Below are 20993 nucleotides of genomic sequence, written 5' to 3'. Positions count from 1 at the left end.
TAAATTTATTTAATTGAGTCTTTGCATGTTTGGAGTTATGGACATATTTGGACCCTCTTTTATTCTTTTGGTATTTTTGAAATAGGCTCTGCGCGTCCTGCCTTTCTACTATCTATTGTAATTTCTCTTCTCATCTGATTCCCTTCAATTCAATTGAAGCTTTCTTTTAGTAGTATAGAAAATTAATATGTAATTTTCAAGGCGCCATGGAGAAGACTGAGGACCTAAAGAGAAATATGTAATAGTTAGTATTTCCTTAGGTTTGCCCTTTTATTCCGTCTCTGGCTCGACGGAATAATTTAGATGATATGTCCATAACGCCAATGTATGTGTGAATGTGTGTCTGATGTATGCTAAAGCAAATCAAGACTAAGTTAGATTATGAGACTTAAATAAAAATCCCTCATTAAAAAGTTAAGTAAATAAGTAAGTTATTAAAATCGGTTGCCCCTCCCTAATATTATAATTCAGCCGGCAGTACTGGGGGCCTTTGGGTTGTTGGCCAAAGTCAAGCTCGGGGTCTTATGGTAACACCTGGATTATCGAAAATAGTTCTTTCATGAATATGGGGTAGTACTTAAATTAGAGTATGATAATTGGATGGGCAAACTCATGTTGTCATACACTAATGGGCAAAATGGTTGGGATTAATATGAATGACATATTAGTTACTAATGTGGTTAGTAACCCAATAACCTAAGAATCACATTCGAGATGTGATTGATTGAATGAATCTACCTAACGAATGAGACTAGTTTGTTGGCTAAAGTTAAGGCGAAATCTCAGGAGTTAGGATCCTAGCTCACTAAAGGATTTGTGAAATTCTTCGAATTAATATGGAGGGTTATTAATTTGGCAAAATAGTGGGAGCAATCTGAAATAAATTAAAAGACCTATAATTTTAGATTGTTACACTTTAAAACAAATGAATAACATACGTTTACTCTTTCTCACTCTCAGGTTTTGTTTAAACACTCACTCTTTAAAATCATGACTAAAACCAATCTGCAAAACATTCTTACCGATAACAAGTTGAATGGTTCAAACTTCACCGACTGGTTTCGTAACCTCAAAATTGTTTTGAAGTTCGAGAAAATTGGGTATGTACTTGATACACCAATACCCCCTATCCCGGAAGATGATGCTCCCATCGAGGAAATTGATGCTTACCAGAAGCACAAGGCTGATGATGATCATGCCGGTTGCATCATACTTGCATCAATGACATCGGAATTACAAAGGCAACATGAGGAGATGGATGCATATTCCGTCATCATGCACCTAAAGGAACTGTTTGGGAAACAGACCAGGTGCGAACGCTACGAGATATCCAAATTGCTATATCTTTGCCGGATGCAAGAGGGCAAATCAGTCATGACACATTGAGTCAAAATGATTGGCTATATTACCAAACTTTTTAGTATTGGATTCGCGATGGATAACGAACTAAGTGTAGACTTAATTCTTCAATCCCTCCCAAATAGTTATTCATAGTTCATCATGAACTATCAGATGAATGACTTGCAAACCTCTCTTGAAGAGCTTGCAAATATGCTCAAGTCAGTTGAGCCCAATATTCAGAAAGACAAGGCAATACCGGCTATTGTCATAGAGGGATCATAGAAAAGGAAAGGGAATTTTCCCAATCCTAAACATCCCAAGAAAGGTAAGAAAGATGTGTCCAAGGGAAAGGAAGTTAAGAAGCCCAAATGAGAGTGCCACTATTATGGTGACATGGGGCATTGGAAGAGAAATTGTTCTTTGTACCGAGCTACCCTCCAGAAGGGAAAAGCCGGTACTCCAAACATCTGGTATGTTCTATATTTCGATAAAGAACAATAGTTGCAATTTTTATAAAGATTCGATCTTTTATTTTTCAGGAATATCACAAAATGAGATTTATGTGTTAGATGATAAAACTCCTGTTTTTGCAATTGATACCAAAAGACATAAACTAGATAATTCAACCTACTTGTGGCATTGTCGTTTAGGCCATATAAACAAGAGACGTATGCTAAAGCTTCATTCAGATGGGCTTATAGATTCAATTGATTCGGAATCATTGGAAACATGCGAATCATGTTTAAAAGGTAAAATGACAAAGACACCCTTTAGCAATAAAGGTGAGCGTGTATCAGACACTCTAGGACTCATTCATTCAGATGTATGTGGTCCTATGTCAGTCTAAGCAAGAGGAGGATTCAGATACTTCATTAGCTTCATAGATGACCATACTCGATATGGTTACATCTACTTGATGAAGCACAAATCAGAAGCTTTTGACAAGTTCAAATGCTTCAAGAATGAAGTGGAAAATCAATTAGGAAAGAAAATAAAGACGCTTCGCTCCGATCGAGGTGGCGAATATCTTTCAGATGATTTTCTGAATTATCTAACTGAATGTGGGATATGCTCGCAATGGACACCTCCCTATACACCACAACACAATGGTGTATCCAAGAGGAGAAACCGTACCCTATTAGATATGGTACGGTCCATGATGAGCATGGCCTTACTTCCAAAGACGTTCTGGGGCTATGCCTTAGAAACTGCCCTCTTCACCCTGAATCGAGTACCAACTAAATCCGCCAGTTCCACACCATATGAATTGTTCGTTGGTAGGAAACCCGTATTCTCATTTATGAGGGTATGGGGTTGTTCAGCATATGTCAAACGCATTGCGTCCGACAAATTGGATTCTAAATCTGATAAATGTTTCTTCATTGGATATCCCAAAGAGACCATAGGGTATTACTTCTATCATCCAGATGATCAGAAAGTAATAGTATCCAGATACGCAACCTTCTTAGAGAAAGAGTTTCTCGAAGAAACGCAAAAGGGAAGCGTGATTGAACTCGACGAAGTTCAAGGGGAAGAGACACCGGATGAAAAAAACAGAAGCGGTTGAGGTACCCGAAGAAGTCCCATTAGATGAGACTCCAGTGGCACCTATTCGTAGAACACGAAGAGTTCGTGAACTCCCAGTTAAATATGGTTTTCTAGTGGGAGATGATGACAAGGTTCCCGTGTTAGACGACGAACCCGAAAACTACGAAGAGGCTCTTACTAGTCCAGATTCTAAAGCATGGCTTGAGGCCATGGATTCTGAAATGGATTCCATGTATACTAACCAAGTGTGGACTTTGGTTGATCCACCCGAGGGGATAAAACCCATTAGGTGCAGGTGGATCTTCAAAAAGAAGACTGACATGGATGGAAAGGTTAGCACCTACAAGGCTAGGTTGGTAGCGAAAGGATATCGTCAAAAACAAGGCGTTGATTATGACGAAACCTTCTCTCCCGTTGCTATGTCCAAATCAATCAGAATCATGCTTGCAATTGCCGCTCATTTTGATTATGAGATTTGGCAAATGGATGTGAAAACAGCTTTCCTAAACGGAAACCTGCTTGAGGATGTATACATGATGCAACCTGAAGATTTCATATCAAAGGATGCAAATAAAGTTTGCAAACTTCAGAGATCCATTTATGGACTCAAGCAAGCATCTAGAAGCTGGAATAAGCATTTTGACGAAACCATAAAACAATTTGGTTTCGAACAAAATTGTGAAGAAGCTTGCATTTACAAGAAAGCAAGTGGGAGCTCTATAGCATTTCTCATACTATATGTGGACGATATACTATTAATGGGAAATGACATTGCTCTATTACAATCGGTGAAAGTATGGTTATCCGGTAACTTCTCAATGAAAGACCTTGGTGAAGCAGCCTATATACTTGGTATAAAGATCTATAGAGATAGATCGCGTAGACTGCTTGGTCTTTCACAGGCTACATACATTGAAAAGGTGCTAAATCGGTTTAGCATGCTTGAATCGAAACGAGGTAACTTACCCATGGTACATGGAGTAAAGTTAAACAATCATCAATGTCCTAAAACGGATGATGACAAACGACGCATGGCTGTTGTCCCGTACGCCAGCACGATCGGTTCGATTATGTATGCTATGCTATGCACTAGACCTGACGTAGCGTTCGCGTTATCTGTAACGAGTCGCTACCAAGGGAATTCGGGAGACGAGCATTGGATTTCCGTCAAGAACATTCTTAAGTACTTGAGAAGGACTAAAGATATGTTCCTAATGTACGGAGAAGGAGATCTGAACATTGAAGGATTTTCAGACGCTAGTCATCTCACAGATGAGAATGATTATAAATCCCAATCAGGATACCTGTTTATCTTGAATGGGGGCGCGGTCAGTTGGAAAAGTTCCAAGCAGGGAAGCGTAGGTTTCTCTACGACCGAGTCAGAGTACATCGCTGCTGCGGAAGCAGCAAAGGAAGCAGTTTGGATTAGAAAGTTCATTACAGAACTAGGAGTGGTGCCTAACATTGTCAATCCCATTACTCTGTACTGTGATAACAATGGAGCCATTGCGCAAGCAAAGGAACCACGGTCTCATAATGCATCCAAGCACTACCTAAAGCGATACCACATCATCAGAGAGATTGTGGCTAGAGGAGATGTGAGAATAGAAAGAGTACCTACCGAGGACAACGTTGCAGATCCGTTGACAAAGCCATTAGCCCAGAAAGTACATGATCGTCATTTAACTTCTACTGGGATAAGTTTTAGAAACAATTGGCTTTAGTCCAAGTGGGAGTATGTTGGGGTTTAGTGTCCTATAGACAATTGTTGCAGGATACAAACTTATTGTAAATGAATTGTTCTTTATATCATTTGTTTGAATAAGATATATGTTTTATTCCGAATTGGATTCCTATTAAGTAACCTATTCCTATCTAACTAAGGTTTAGAGACAAGCTAATATATATACCCCCTTCCCTTTGGAATTTCGATACATGCTTCTTCCTCCCTTACTCGAGTTTTTCAAAAATTGCATTTAGAGAGAGAAAGTGAATTCCCATCCCCAAGTTCGTGGACAAGAATTCATACGGCTTTCCATCGATTGATTAATCGTATTCATCCATCTTTCTCTTTGATCTTGTGTTGGTTTATTAGAGGCAATATATTTTGGTTGCATCTCATAAGGGTTGATTCTAACTTAATCTCACTGTGTTCACGAAAGAAGGAAAAACAATCAAAAGGGAGAAATTCGTTTTTCTTCGCCTACATCAGGTCAGTTCACTATTTCGAGGATTCCCGGAGATTGAACCGTCGGATCGTCGCGATATTTGGACAGTAGCTTCTATACATATTCTTCCACGTTGCCACCGAAGGGATTGTCGTTCGGAGGTCTGGAAGGTTGGTTTCGGATAGGGACAGATTGGTAAACAGTTTACATCTCTTTTGAAGTTGTGGGCACTTCGTTTGCAACGGTAGATTGATCATCGAAAGGTATTTCTTCTTATCCCTATTTATATGAAATAACGATTAACGGATCCTATGGTTAAAAGGAAGTAGGCTAAATTTTTTATATTTCCGCTGCTATACCTTAGCCCTATTTCCAACACTTGAGAGCTGCGTGGTAAGTGTATACGATAATTTTGGATAACACAAGATATGATCTAAATTTATCGAAAGCAAAAACAACGGCAAACATCTCCTTTTCCGTGATGGAGTAGTTTTGTTGGGCCTCATTGAGCATTTTGCTCGCATAATAGATAGGGCGAAAGAGTTTATCCACCCGTTGGCCCAAACAAGCACCTACAGCCAAATCACTCGCATCACACATTAGTTCAAAGGGGAGGTTCCAATCGGGTTTCACCATGATAGGTGCATTAACTAGTTTTTCCTTTAGCGTATTAAATGCAAGTAAACATTCGGGGGAAAAACTAAATTCCGCATCCTTTGCAAGGAGTTGGGTCAAGGGGGTCGCTATCTTAGAGAAATCCTTGATGAATCGTCTATAGAACCCCGCATGAACCAAGAAACTCCGAATTCCCTTAACGTTGATTGGTGGAGGTAGTTTTTCAATTACCTCAATTTTGGCCGGATCGACCTCGATTCCCTCCCCGGACACCTTGTGTCCCAAAACAATGCAATCTTGAACCATAAATTGACATTTTTCCCAACTAAGCGCAAGGTTAGTGTCTTCGCAACGTTGGAGGACTTTATCAAGATTACCTAAACAAATCTCAAAGGATGACCCAAAAACAGAAAAATCGTCCATGAAGACTTCCATGAAATCCTCAATCATTTCAGAGAATATAGCCGTCATGCACCTTTGAAAGGTGGCGGGGGCGTTACAAAGCCCAAACGGCATCCGCCTATATGCAAATGTCCCATATGGACAAGTGAATGTCATCTTTTCTTGATCCGAAGGATCGACTAGAATTTGCATATAACCGGATAAGCCATCGAGGGTGCAAAAGAATTTATGACCCGCCATTCTTTCCAACATTTGGTCGATGAATGGCAAGGGAAAATGATCTTTTCGGGTGGCTTCGTTAAGTTTCCTATAATCAATGCATACTCGCCACCCGGTTACTTTCCGTGTGGGGATTAATTCCCCTTGATCATTTTCCGTCACCGTAGTGCCCCCCTTTTTGGGAACGCATTGGACCAGACTAACCCATGGACTATCGGAGATAGGGAAGATTATACCTGCGTCGAGGAGTTTGATTACCTCGGTCTTCACTACCTTTTTTATATTGGGGTTAAGTCGCCGTTGCGGCTGCACGGAGGGCTTGACTTTTTCCTCCACAAAGATGCGGTGTGTGCAAATGGTGGGGCTGATCCCCTTAATAGCGTGAATAGTCCACCCAAATGCGCCCTTGTGTTTTTGTAACACCGCAATTAATGCTTCCTCCATTTCCGCTGTCAAAAGCGAAGAAATAACAACCGGTAAGAAATTGGGAGGTTGTAAAAATAAGTATTTTAAATTAGGAGGCAAGGGTTTAAGTTCCAAAGTTGGAGGTTCCTCAAGAGAGGTCTTCGGCTTTGCTTTGCTATCCCAGTCCAAACCCTCAAACCGGCTCCTTGCCAACAGACATTGTTTTATTTCGGAGGAGTACTCAAATGGCTTGTTCAATGGCTCCTCATCCAAATGCTCAATACTGTCGAATTCCGAAGAGGTTCCCGCAGAAGACCTATCATAAAAATCCTCAACAAAAAGATCAATAGAGTCTATGGAACTTAAAAAATTGCAATCCTCCATGGTGTTAGACGGGAATTTCATGGAGTTGTACACGTTAACCTCTACCTCTTCGTCTTGCAACCGTAGGATAAGTTTACCTTCGTGGACGTCAATGAGAGTCCTACCTGTTGCAAGAAATGGTCGTCCTAGGAGGATTGGTACAGTATCGTCTTCCTCCATATCAAGCACGACAAAATCGGTGGGGAAAATGAACCTATCCACTTTCACTAAGACATCCTCCACAACCCCTTTTGGTCGGGTAATGGATCTATCGGCCAGCTGGAGCGTCATATTGGTAGGCTTTGGTTCTCCCAAGCCGAGCTTCCTAAACACAGATAAAGGCATTAGATTGATGCTAGCACCCAAATCACATAAAGCTCTCCTAAACTCAACATTACCAATCGTGCAAGGGATAGAAAAACTACCTAAATCCTTGAGTTTAGGTGGGAGTTTGTTCGTTATAATCGCGGAGCATTCCTCCGTGAGTGCTACCGTCTCATTATAATCCAACTTCCTCTTTTTGGCGAGGATTTCTTTAAGAAACTTCGCATATGTAGGCATTTGTTCCAATGCTTCCGCAAGTGGAATGTTAATGTGAAGTTTCTTAAAAATTTCCAAAAACTTGCCGTATTGGTGGTCCAATTTTTCCTTTTTAAGTCGTTGTGGAAAAGGGAGCTTCGGTATGTAAGCTCCAATTGTATCACACACATTTTTATTCTTATCCAAGGAAGTCGCGGGTTTTGGATCCGAACCGGGGTTGCTTACCACTTCCGGTTCATTACTTACCCGTGGAGCGGGTGGAGTCGCCTTTGGAACCGGTGGTTCCAAACCCTTACCACTATGGAGAGTTATTGCTTGTGCGGTCTCCCAATCTTTTGGTCTCGGGTTTTGTTCGGTGTTAATCGGGGGAGACCCATGTTGTCTCCCTTGTCGTTGGCGACTTAATTGGGCCACTTGCTGTCCTAAGTCCCTGCAAAATGCTTCATTGTTAGCAAAACATGAAGATATTTCTTTAAGGAGATCAATTACCATTGCGTCTTGTGCATTGCTAGGAGGTTGTGATTTTTGCCCTCCTTGGACATGAGGAAATTGGCCCAACCCTTGTTCCATAAATTTACCATGGGGTTCGGATGGGGGCTTCAATACATTCTGCTTGCTATCATAAGAGGGAATCGGGTGTTGAGGCCTCCATCCGTTATTATTATTGTTATGGTGGTGATAAGCATGTGTGTTAGGATAGGAGTTGTAATGAGAATTATACCTTTTTTGTCCCCCTACATAACTTACGCTTTTGGTGTCGCCGGCAAAAGGGCTTCCGGCTTGACAATCCTTACCTTGGTGGTCACCACCACAATGAGAGCATACTAGGACTTGTGCTGAATTCTGGAGGCTCATTTGCGCCATTAAAGCGTCCAGCTTCTTATTCATTTCAATCATGAAGATTGTGGGAGCCTCGTCTTCTACGGCAAAGGTTTGATATTGCGAGGGTCCGGCAAGCCGATCTTCTTGCCATTGGACGCTTTTCCTAGCTAATTCGTGAATGAGCTCATACGCCTCACTTGCCGATTTGCGAAACAAATCCCCACCTGCGGCAGAATCAACGGTTGCACGATTACTAGGTGTTAAACCATGATAAAAGGTACTTACTAGATTATGCTTAGTGATATCGTGATGGGGACAGCTTCGGAGCAACTTTCGGAACCTAGCTCAAGCTGAGTGGAGGGCCTCGTATCCAAGTTATCGAAAGGAAGTGATATATTTTCTCAACTTAACCATTTTAGAGGGCGGGAATTAGTAAGATAGGAACTCCTTCTCAAGTTCCTTCCAAGAGGTGATCGATCCCGCCTCTAACGAGTGCAACCATTCCAATGCCTGCCCTGTCAAAGAGAAAGGAAATAGTTTTAGTTGGACGGCCTCAACCGGAACACCGTTTTGCCGTGAAGTTTCGGTACACATAAGAAATTTATCAAGGTGTTCGTTAGGGTTTTTATGGGGTTCCCCTCCGAATTGACCGATTTGTTGGATTAATTGGATCATGCTAGTCTTTATTTCAAATGTGTCGGCCGGAATGGTGGGGGCAACGATTCTATGGCGGATTTGAGGGCGATGTGGAGCAAGAATCTCCAACATCGAACGCATGTCGTTGCCTTCACCATTACGGTCGTTATTCACGGGTTGTTCCGGCACCCTTTGGTTGAACTCGGGCTGGTTAGCTTCATTGTTGAGATTTGCTATTCTTTCTCTACGTAACCTACAAAGAGTACGTTCAATTTCGAGATCAATAGGTATGAGAGAATCACTCTTAGATCGGGTGTGCATAAAATAAAACAAGTATAAAACAATTATCAACAAGAAAGAATAATGTTAGTAAAAGTATATATAAACAATTTATACAAAAAGAATGCTTAAACTAACAATGAAACGTTTTTGTCTAATATTGTAGGAGATTATAAATCCCCGGCAACGGCGCCAAAAACTTGATAGGCGTGGCGCCTAGTGTAGATCTTTTCCAATGACGAAAATGTGTATTGCGGTGAATGTGCTATAAATATGGATGTGATCTTTTAATTGTTCTAACTCCACTAGACACTACGGCTACTTAGGGGCAAGTGTACCCCGTCGTATCAAGTAATAATCCGGTTAAGACCGGGTATCCAATCCACGGGATTTATAATTACAAGTATTAGATGACTCAGTTTCGTATGTTATTTAAGCGGTGATTACTTTAGGGTAAAGTAAGACACAACTACACACCATCCCTAACTATTGGCGACACATATTTATGTAGCTAAAACCCTATGAAGTAGGATGAATAACGATAAGTTATAACCACGATAAATAACGACTCTAAATGTATACGGATAATAGTTTACTCTTGTAAAGATGACTAAGTGTAGTAGGACCGACCCGTAAAGCTCTTAGACTACGTGATTCCTAGTCAAGGCATGTCTAATGCGGGGGAATTAGAAACTAGGGCCCGTAAGTTCCGTGGCTTGTCAATTCCTACGGTTTCCGGTTTGTCACTTCCGGTAAGGCAACACCTATATAACTCCTTAAGGATAGCCCGAATAGCGGCGGAAATCGCGTTCTCCTACACAATAATCAATTACAAATATCAAAACAAGTAATAAACATTAACACGTAAAGGGAAATAGAGATTATGAATCATAAATTATAAATATCGAAAGTGAATAGATGAAATACAACCAAGCCTAGTACATAGGAAGAGTACAAGCTAATTAGCGGGTAAAAAGGGAGAATCCGCCCTTGGAACTAGCTAACCGGACTCAAGGCCGTCTCCTAGGTCGTGGAGGTGGAACTCTCGAGCTTGGTGACGAGTGGTGGAACGAAACTTCAATGGAACGCCGGAACAACCGAACAAGCTCTTGAGGGGGAGAGTTTAACTACAAAATCTAAATCTAAATTACAACAATCAAAAAGAGTATAGTTTTTGCTCTCTAGTGTGTAAAAATTGGTTTTTTTTTGAAGTTCAAGAGCTTCCTATTTATAAACATCAAGCAAGGGCAATGTTGTAACTTCTCAAAGCATAAGTATGGAGCCACATTATTTGGTGCAGAAATCCTATGATACGCCCCGCGTAAGGTGGTCTACACCCCGCGTAAGTGCCCATTCCGTCAGAAATCTCCTGCATGTGGACCAATTCCATGTCTTGTTGTCTCAAGCACGCCCTGCGTAGCTAAAGTACGCCCCGCGTGTTTGAGTCTCTGAAGTTTTTATCATTGAGGAATTGCCTGGCACGCCCCACGTGTATGGTGACACGCCTCGCGTACAAAGAGTTGACTCAAGGAGACAGTGCAGTCTGACTTTCAGGATTAGGCCAATTATTTCCGACATGTGTCATACGCCCCGCGTAGGGTGGCATACGCCCCGCGTATGCTGAGTCAATTCCACATGGCGCCTGCGGATAAGGCAATAATTGCTGACACCATGTTTCACGCCCCGCATAAAGGCTGATACGCCCCGCGTATTTGAGTGGATTTTTGCTCCTTGCTCGTACCTGAAATACAAATCTTGCGGGCCGAGTTAGCTTGACGTTTTTATTTCCTAAACTAATCAAAAACACGGAAAATTAACTGAAAGTACGAAATTTATTTTCATTTCTTTATTTTATCAAAACGCTTTATTTTTGTAATTAAACTTATTTATTTTATCCAAAATCAACCCGTAAATCACGCTAAAAGATAGGGGTAAAATACCCCTATCAATTAATCAGCTACATGACCAATGAACATTCATACACATACTTAATCAGTCTAGCTTCCTAAACAAAATATCAAATATAGACATGTTTCATACATATACACATACACATACTCAATCACTTCTAGCAGTATAACTCATAGGTGTAAAGAGTATTGCCAATCACAATGAACATTCAAAGATTTAGAATATGCCTAATCATCCACATACTCAATGATCATTCATACACAAACTCTATGAGTTCTAGCTTCCTAAATAGTTATATCTAACCAATTAGTTAGATCAAACATAAACATGCTTCATACACATACACATACTCAATCACTTCTAGCTTCCTAAACAGAACACAAACATAGAACATTCATAGACGTACTCAATCACTTCTAGCTTCCTAAATAGAACATCAAACATAAACATGCTTCATACACATACACATACTCAATCACTTCTAGCTTCCTAAACAGAACATCAGATAACAAGCCAAGTGGAAGATATATTGTAATTCTAGCTCAGCAGCAGCACCCACAACAATATTATACATGCAACCAATCAGTTCAAACCAACATAACATTAATATATATTCAAGCACGAACCTATTGACAATCTCTTCAGTCAGCCTTTCCCATCTACTCAAGCATTCTTACTATCCCTGCAAATATTATGTTCAAATAAAAAGGAATCACATGAGTTCATAACATCTTCAGCATCAGGCATTGTATTGCCCTAGGTTAAAAAAGATAAAGACCCAAGCTTTTCAGCAGTGAATCTAACAATAAATACAATAAAATCAGTGTAGCTAAGCGAAAGATCTAACCTTTTCAACAATAGGTCTGAAAGATCTTTATTCCAACTACTGAAATCGACATACACAAAAGTAAATCGGATGAGGAAAAGATAGAGTAAGGAACAATGAAGCCCTAATACATATAGGAACGAAGAAAATATGGCTTACCAGTACCATGTTTCGAGCTCACTCCCAGTGATAATATTGTATGTAGAAATCAACCATGGAGATAGAGAGGTATGAGATGGATGAAACTAAAATTTCAGACGTATGCGAAAGTTTTCAGACGTATGCATAACCTAAACTGGGTTTGGGATTAGAGAAAGGGTTGTTTATATATGAGCTGAAATTTCAGTCAAACGATCGAGTGCCTAAAATTTGGTATATGGCCGCGTAAGTGAAATTTCATTTGCTGCTTTTTTGTTTTCCGCATACAATGACAGTCATTTATTAGAGGTGTCATCTGTTGAGCGCATCAAATTTAATGAAAATGCGCGTTTTCTTTGGATGACAGTATTGTGTAATCGTAACGTCATATGAGAATCGAACGCGTTTTTAATTACGCATTCAGATGACATAATGTTAAAATACTGTCACGGAAAAAATTCAGACGACACGAAAACAAATGTCTGTCATGTAGATTGTTTCATGTGAAAGGGAAAATGGCATAGTGTAAGAACATATCGAAATTTATTCCAAGTATGACTCTCTGAGTACTTAAACACAGTAACCCTGAAAACTCAGAACCATTCTCACAGCTCCGATACTTGAATACTTCTAAGTAATAGAGCAACAATGAATCCATACCTTCATATAAGTATCAAGACTGTGTAAAAACAATATGTTCTTCATCTGACTTGCTTCTGACCAAGAACTCAATTTTGCTATTATACCTTAAACTATCTAAAAGCAAAATCAAGTCAGTAGGTCAACCCTTATGGGGGAGAACTCAGAAGCAAAGTAAGGTCAGCTATTATGGGGGAGCTTTGTGTTGTGTTCTTTGTTCAATATTTTTGCCAACATCAAAATGGAGGAGTTTGTTGAAACACAATTTCCACACTAATTTTGATATGAAAATTAATATATAAATTAGAATTAAAATCCTTAGATAAAATTCTCAAACACAGTAAATTTAAAGCTTTGATTTTTTATATACTAATGTGTTTGTTGAGTGTTTGGATGAATTAAATGATAAGTGTAAAAGCAAGAAATATAAACCCCAAAGCCCATGAGTTAACTCAAGGCCCAAAAAAGTAAAGAAGAAAGTCAAATGGATTAATGGCTTGTGGATCAACTCAGCCCAGCAAGAGGAAGGATCCAGAAGAGAGCCATTGCCTTCTTCACGAAGCTGATGACCTCGAATACCAAAGAAGGAAGCAGACAAGGCACAAGTTGACTTCCTAACTTGCAGACAAAGGCTAAATAACTGAGGAAAGATTCAGACATAACAAACAAGTTGTCATTGCGCTGTCCTAGAATCTTTGCCAAAAATGGAGAGACAATCTGAGGCGTTTTGAGTAAAGCACAAAAGTGCTGCTGAATAAGAAACAGAAGATAGAGAAGACATTGTTGTGTTTGGCCGTGACAGTGGCTACTGAGGACGAAAGGGACATGTAGGTGCCGCGGCCTCGCCCGGGCGGACCGGGGGGTGGACACCGTTGACGACAGATGCTGTGATTGGCGCCGAAAGCAACCAATCGCGGAATAAAGCTGCTCGGCAGGGCCGGAGCTCAGAGTATGGAAGAGTCGCCACCCACGAATGGAAAATGAACATCGATCCCTTGCGGGAGACCGGTGAGGGTTCGGAAAACTTAGGTACGAGCCGAGAAGGCTACTAGGCACCCCGACATCGCCCAGTTATGAACCACCGGCCTCCTACTTAGCATGTTAGGCGCTAACGGACTAATCGCATATTTCTTTAAGTTTAAAATTCATTTGAAACCTTTTCTTTCTCGTTTTGAAAACTATTTTGAGTATATATTATTGAAAGCCATATTAGTAAAGAATCACCATTTTACATGAATTTAGAGTATATGGAAGAAAGAGGGAGATAGAAGGAATAATTAATTTATTTACAACGTGAATTGTGTCTTAAGCCATACATTCAATCTAAACTAATCTCACTCCCCGAAAAGAAAGTTTATTTACATGGTTCGTACCTTAATCGCCGTTGGAACGATTTAGATACGTTTCAAAACCCCGTGGATTTGCATGATGTTTACTCGAATTGCCGTTGGAACGATTAGAGCATTTGAAAACGTGGAATAAGAAGCTTTAACTCAAAAACGTGATTAAGCATACAAGTCCATTTATTTTTGTACAAAACCGTTTAGTTAGGAAAACGATTCAAAACTCTATTATTTATAAGGAAAACAATTTTAATTACAAGGTTCGCTTAATCCGTCGTTGGAACGAATTAAGGTCTTAAAACGTGACGTTTAGAAAGTCATTTGAAATGGTAAAAAGCCTTTTATTTACACTTTAGGAATATCTAGAAAAACTTTAATTTAAATAAGCAACTCGAACTCTCTTTTTGTGTTTTATTTTCCCTTTTTCACTCAATTAACCTCCATTTGAACATAATTACAACAACTAACAAATTAAACCCAAATTCACCCAACCCAAATACTTTTAAAACATGTATATATAGGAAATTCAAAAGGAGAATAAATATACATATTTATATAAATATACATTATGGTAAAAATAATAATAATACTTATAGATCAAAGAGAATAGGATAAGAAAAATAATAATAATATATATACAAATGAAAACAAAGATAATACTAATTATAATACCCTTTGATTTTAATTTAAGAAAAATCAATGTAAAAATAATGAATAAAATTCATGAATAAGAAAATTACATTTTATACCCAAAATAGCTTTTCTTTACATAATAAATATATAGAGAATAACCCACCCTAAACAATAAATTAATATGGTTCAAATATATTTAAAGAAAATATATGTATATATACATATAGTTTTGCAAAATCAAATTAATGAAAAGGATACCTAAATGTACAAAATAAGTAAATACATAAATAATTATTAGTTAGATACCCCAAAAATATTTTTAATAAATATACTACATAGTTATATACATAGATATAATAAATATTTTTAATAAATATTTTTAATTATTAGTTAGATACCCCAAAAATATTTTTAATAAATATACAAGTCCAAATGTCAAAAAGTTAGGAAAAAGGTTCAAAAATGGGATTTTTAAGATTCCAGCAACTTTACCGACAGAAACTCTGTCGGTAAACCATTTTAGTGACAGAAAACGGAAAATTACAGAATCAGTCCAACAGTTTCCAGATTTTTTAAAATGCATTGGATCTACTCTATTCTATCATTTTGGCCTCCGAACTACCCAAATCGGGTCATAGTCTATAGCGGAGCCTCCCAAAATAATGTTTTATTTAAAAACGTTAATTAAAAAAACTTTTTAAATCCTATATTTACAATGTTTTAGTCCCGAACTACCCTTAAATCGGGTCACGGTTCGTATTGGGACTTAAAATGAGGTTTTTTATTTCAAACCAAAACCAAACGTTTATTTGATACGAGACGGAAATTAAAGAAATTCGGAAAAATAAATAAACGTGATAAATAAACAACTAACTAAATAAATAAAGAAAGAAATAAAACTATGAATAAAATAAATAGACGAAATAAATAAAACGAGTCTAGTCCTCGGATAATACTGTTGGTCCCTTGTAAGGTTGCAAGTATAGTTCCAAGGGGGGGTTAGGAACTATTTAAACTTTTTCGCAATTAGGGCAGACTTCTTTTTCTAAGGAAAAAGGTTTTAACAGCGGCGCTGAGTAAACAGCAAGATACTGGCTTAACAAACTAGTGACTAGGTCAGTTTCTTAGCTTGAGTCAGGAGATAGCATTTAGAGTCTATTCCTGAGCTCAGGTGTTCAACGCGCACAACTCAACTTGACCTCTTTACTTGGTCAGTTTTGGTTATTTAAAGCAAGCAATATAAATAAGGAGTTAAGGTAGGAAATACTTCACTCAGCAGATTTATCCAGGTTCGGCTTCTTCTAAGCCTACATCCTGTCCCCGAAACACGTTCCGAGATTTCAAATCCTCTACTGAGCTCTTTAAAGGTAGAGCCTCAAACCTTTTACAATATCAGCAATTGAGTATGACAAGAGTACCTTTCTCTATACTTCTACTCAATCCTAATCTCTCCGCTGAGTACTAAAACCGAGTACTCAGCCTCTCCTTTCTATCTCTAGAAATGATAAGTGTTTTGTCCTATAAAAATATTTGCTAAGACACTTTAGACGATTGAAACAATCACTCTAGACTTTTACACAGATGTGAGAAATGTAGTGTAAGATTTTGCTTTGCTTCTTTGCTTGCAGAACTTGTAGAGATTTGGTCAGCGTAATGGCTTGATCAAGTTCTGTGTCTCGTGAAGCTTGTGATGGAACTATTTATAGAGACGTCTGGGCATCGGTCATTTCGAATTTCGAAATAACCGTTGGAGGGAAACGGCTATATGTCGTTGTCATCCTGACTTGCTCAGAGCTCTCGGCCAATCACAGTTGTGTATCTTCTGTCCTCGGTCATCTCAGCAGATGGTCTCTCCTTTTATGGTAAGGTCAACTGGACAGCATACTGTGTCGTCTGAACTTTACCAAAAGAGGAAATACTTTGTCTGGAAGTTTTCCTTTGCCAGCTGCTGTCTTGTACGCTTTGTCGAGACTACTCAGCAGCTTCCTCTTGAAGTTGTTCCCGAAGGTCTTCTAGATCCTTCCGTTTGCTGAGTTGCGTTTTGTTCAAAACGGCAACGTCTTGACATACGCGGGCCGAGTGTACTGAGTTGTTTGACTTGGGCCTTGGCTTCCGTATTGGGCTTGGGCCTTCCAATCCTTATGTCTTATAACAGTTTTAACTCAACATTGAACAAACACATTAGTAGAATAAATCAAAGCATTTAAACTTAGTGTGTTTAGAATATGTATTTAAATTATACTTAAACAATTTTGTCAAATCAAAATTATGTGGAAAGGTTTTTCAACAAATACCTCAAGATCGCTATTGACGGCTGAAGTCGGTTGATTCCACGAATTATGGTTTTCGGTGTTTTTTGTGTTTCTTGTAAAATATTTAACTTTTTGGAGATTTTCAATTTTTAGGAAAAAAAAATGTTTTCTCCCAAAAATTTACTTTCTCTCTCTAAAAACATATTCTAGAGTGAGAAGCTCTCCAAAATCCCCCCCTTAAATGCATGGGGATCTGTGCCTTTTATAGGCACAGATCCCAAAGTTGGATGTGCGCCCAACGGGGGGTTGGGCGACGCCCAACTAGAATTGGGTGGACGCCCAACAGGCACTGGGCGGACGCCCAACGCAAGTTGCGCGCCCGCCCAACTGCTGTCGGGCATGTGCCTGACGCGGCTGGGCGCTCGCCCAACGCCGCAGGGCGCTCTTCCCAAGCCGTCGGGCGCTCGCGAGCCGTCTATTTGCCGGTACGCAATTCTTCAGGGTCCTTTCGTGGTTTTTTATTATTATTATTTTATTATTGGAATCAACCACTCTAACCATCTGCTATGGGTTTTCGTCACAGGTCCTCCGACTCGGTATCTATAGTTGCCCCTACTTTACTATTTTGACAGTGACGTGTGTGCTTTTTTGAAAAAAAACTTTTTCGCGAATGCGACACATGCAATGGAAAACATATTAAAGTAAAAGACACATATAGAGTAGGAGGGGAAATAGATGATCTCCATGTCGCAAGTTCCTTCCTTGTCTCCAGCCTCTTCATCGACCGTCTCCCCCTAGCTTTTTCTAGCGACCCTAGTCTAAATCGACCGTAGGTATATAGCTCTTTCTAGCGACCCTAGTCTAAATATCGACCGCAGGTATGCAGCTCTTTCTAGCGACCCTAGTCTACATCGACCGCAAGTAGATAGCTCTTTTTAGCGACCCTAGTCTAAATCGACCGCATGTATATGGCTCTTTCTAGCGACCCTAGTCTAAATCGACCGCATGTATATAGCTCTTTCTAGCGACCCTAGTCTAAATCGATCGCAAGTATATAGCTCTTTCTAGCGACCCTAGTCTAAAAATCGACCGCATGTATGTAGCTCTTTCTAGCGACCCTAGTCTAAATCGACCGCGGGTAAATAGCTCTTTCTAGCGACCCTAGTCTAAATCGACCGCAGGTAAATGGCACTTTCTAGCGACCCTAGTCTTCACATCGACCGCAGGTAAATGGCTCTTTCTAGCGACCCTAGTCTTCACGTCGACCGCATGTATGTAGCTCTTTCTAGCGACCCTAGTCTTTACGTCGACCGCAGGTATGTAGCTCTTTCTAGCGACCCTAGTCTTTATCTCGACCGCAGGTATGTAGCTGTTTCTAGCGACCCTAGTCTTTACATCGACCGCATGTATGTAGCTTTTTCTAGCGACCCTAGTCTTTATCTCGACCGCAGGTACTCTTCGTTTTGCATATCTCGAAATTAGTCGTTCGACCCTAATCTCTACATCGATCGTAGGCGTTTTCTTGTATTGCAGATCTCCAAATCGAATATCCGACCCTAATCTATACATCCATCGCAGGCGTCCTTTCGTTTGCGTATCTCCAAATCCATCGTTCGATCCTAATCTCTACATCGATCGCAGGCGTTTTCTTGTATTGCATATCTCCAAATCGAACATCCGACCCTAATCTATACATTGATCGCAGGTTTCCTTTCGTTTTGCATATCTCCAAATCAACCGTTCGACCCTAATCTCTACATCGATCACATGCGTTCTTTATTGACGATAGTTGGGCTTTATCACTCGTCCGAGAGTTGAAATTGAGACCTCGTGTTAGGCATGAAATTGACTAAGTTTAACTTGATATTTATAAGGGATTTGGGTGTTATTTATGCTATATTGCAAAGAATAAGGACTGATTAATGTCTTTATGCAGATTAGTAAAGATAAATGCTAAACACGCTGGAAACAGCTTGTTTCGCTACGGCCAAAGAGGAGTGGAGCCTTTCATATGTCTAGCGGTCAAACGCCAGATTATTCAATGACGGACAACGACAGATCAGAGGTGGCAGAGGCAGAGACAGAGCAGCAGGTGGAGAAGTGTAGATGCGGCATTACCTAAAGAAGTATGATGACATGAAGTATCAACCCTTGAGTGTTCAAAGGTCAAAGGATCTTTAATCATTTCAGTTTATTTTGGTTTAATTTTTAGTTGACTTATTTTCTGGAAGGGTACGAAGGTTGTACCAATTTTGCCCCTGTCTTTCTCCTTTAAGTAGGCGTAGCAAAGGAAAGATATGGAGTTCGGAACTTTTAGTAATTTTGAGAAGTAGAATAGTTGTCTGTAGAAAGAAAGAAAAGAGAGCTCGAATGGAGTCTCTTAAAGTTTCAAGAACTACCGATTACTCACTGCTCGATATGAGTGAGTAGTCTATTTTGAATGGGCACGACCAGGCCGAGCCAGTAATGTAAGTTTTACATCGTTTTTAATGAATATTTAGTATTTTGCCAATGCTGTGATTGATGAGGATTTAACTTTCATGCCTCGACATTTATGCATGTGTTAGATGGATGATAGGACACTGCTTACATCTTCACTGATATCTCTATTAATCTCCCAGCCTCGAAGCTGACTAGTTAGATGGTTGTGTCAAGGGTTTTCTTAATCAGAAATGCAGTTTTGTTCTTAATGCAAGAAAGAACGTATCTTTAGGACGCTAAAGGTTCTAGTAAATCTTAGGAGCTTGAGAACACACGAAAGTTGACTCAAGCTCACATTAAAACTGATACTTTGGCTTCATTGGCATTATCTTGTATTCATTGGAATGTTGTAAGGCTTAGCACAACTTGTTCGGCAGTGTCGAGCCTGTTCTATTTTCTAAATCATTACCAAGTTATCTTATTTCTTACTGCGTCAGTCTTCTTGCATCCTTCGTAACCAACATCACACAATCAAATTAAAAGGGAGAAACATGTTTGACCCACATGCTGTTTAGCAATAATTTCTGATATACATTTGAATCTCAATCCCTGTGGAGACGATACTTAACTTATCACTTTATTACTTGTATCTAGTGCACTTGCTAGAGTCTCATTTGAGGACAACAAGTTTTTGGCGCCGTTGCCAGGGATTGAAAGCAACAAACTTTATCTGAAATTTCTGTGAAACATGGTGTTTTTAATCCATTTGCTAAGGCGTGCAGGAAACAAAGAAGTTCTTAACCTATTTATGCATAGAGCTGGACCTCCTGTTTTTCCTATCGATCTCGAGTTAGAGAGAACTTGTAGACGAAACAGAGCGGGAGCCCGACGTGCTAGACAGAGATAAAGACAAAGAGAGAGAAGAATGGCTGGAAGGGTACCACCCGAACAACCAGTTCAACCAAACCAAGAAGAAGAAGGAGAGAATAACAACCCTCATGTTATGCGAATCAGAGATTATTCGAGGCCAACCACAGAGGGACATTCATCATATATCGTGTTACCCAACGAGGGGAACAACATGTTCGAAGTAAAGGGGTCCATGATACAAATGATCCAGGCCTCCGTACAATTTAATGGGTTTCAATTTGAAGATCCAAATGGGCATATTCAAGAATTCATCACGTTGTGCAACACATTCAGATCGAACAGAGGTGTTTCTGACGATGTAATCAGATTGAAGCTGTTTCCTTTTTCCCTGAGGGATAAAGCTAAGAACTGGCTAAGAAATTTACAGCCAGGAACAATCACAAGTTGGGAAGAGATGGCGCGAGATTTTCTGATGAAATATTTCCCACCACGACAAGCCATCAAAGTGAGAAATGAAATGTCTCGGTTCATACAAGAAGAGGATGAGTCGCTGGCAGAAGCCTGGGAAAGGTATAAAGAGTTACTGAGAAGGGTTCCAAATCATGGTATCCCTATGTGGATG

The 20993-nt window shown here is 39.7% G+C and overlaps 1 pseudogene; it reads right to left on the bottom strand.

Annotated features, from left to right (window-relative positions):
- LOC136233723 (uncharacterized) overlaps nt 1-7352 on the bottom strand; it is a 149433-nt pseudogene extending 142081 nt beyond the window's left edge.
- Between the last annotated feature and the right edge of the window lie 13641 nt (nt 7353-20993).

The sequence above is a fragment of the Euphorbia lathyris genome, chromosome 6 (assembly GCF_963576675.1).
Source record: "Euphorbia lathyris chromosome 6, ddEupLath1.1, whole genome shotgun sequence".
In the NCBI taxonomy this organism is placed as follows: Eukaryota; Viridiplantae; Streptophyta; class Magnoliopsida; order Malpighiales; family Euphorbiaceae; genus Euphorbia; species Euphorbia lathyris.
This window is presented reverse-complemented; position numbering and strand designations above follow the sequence as displayed.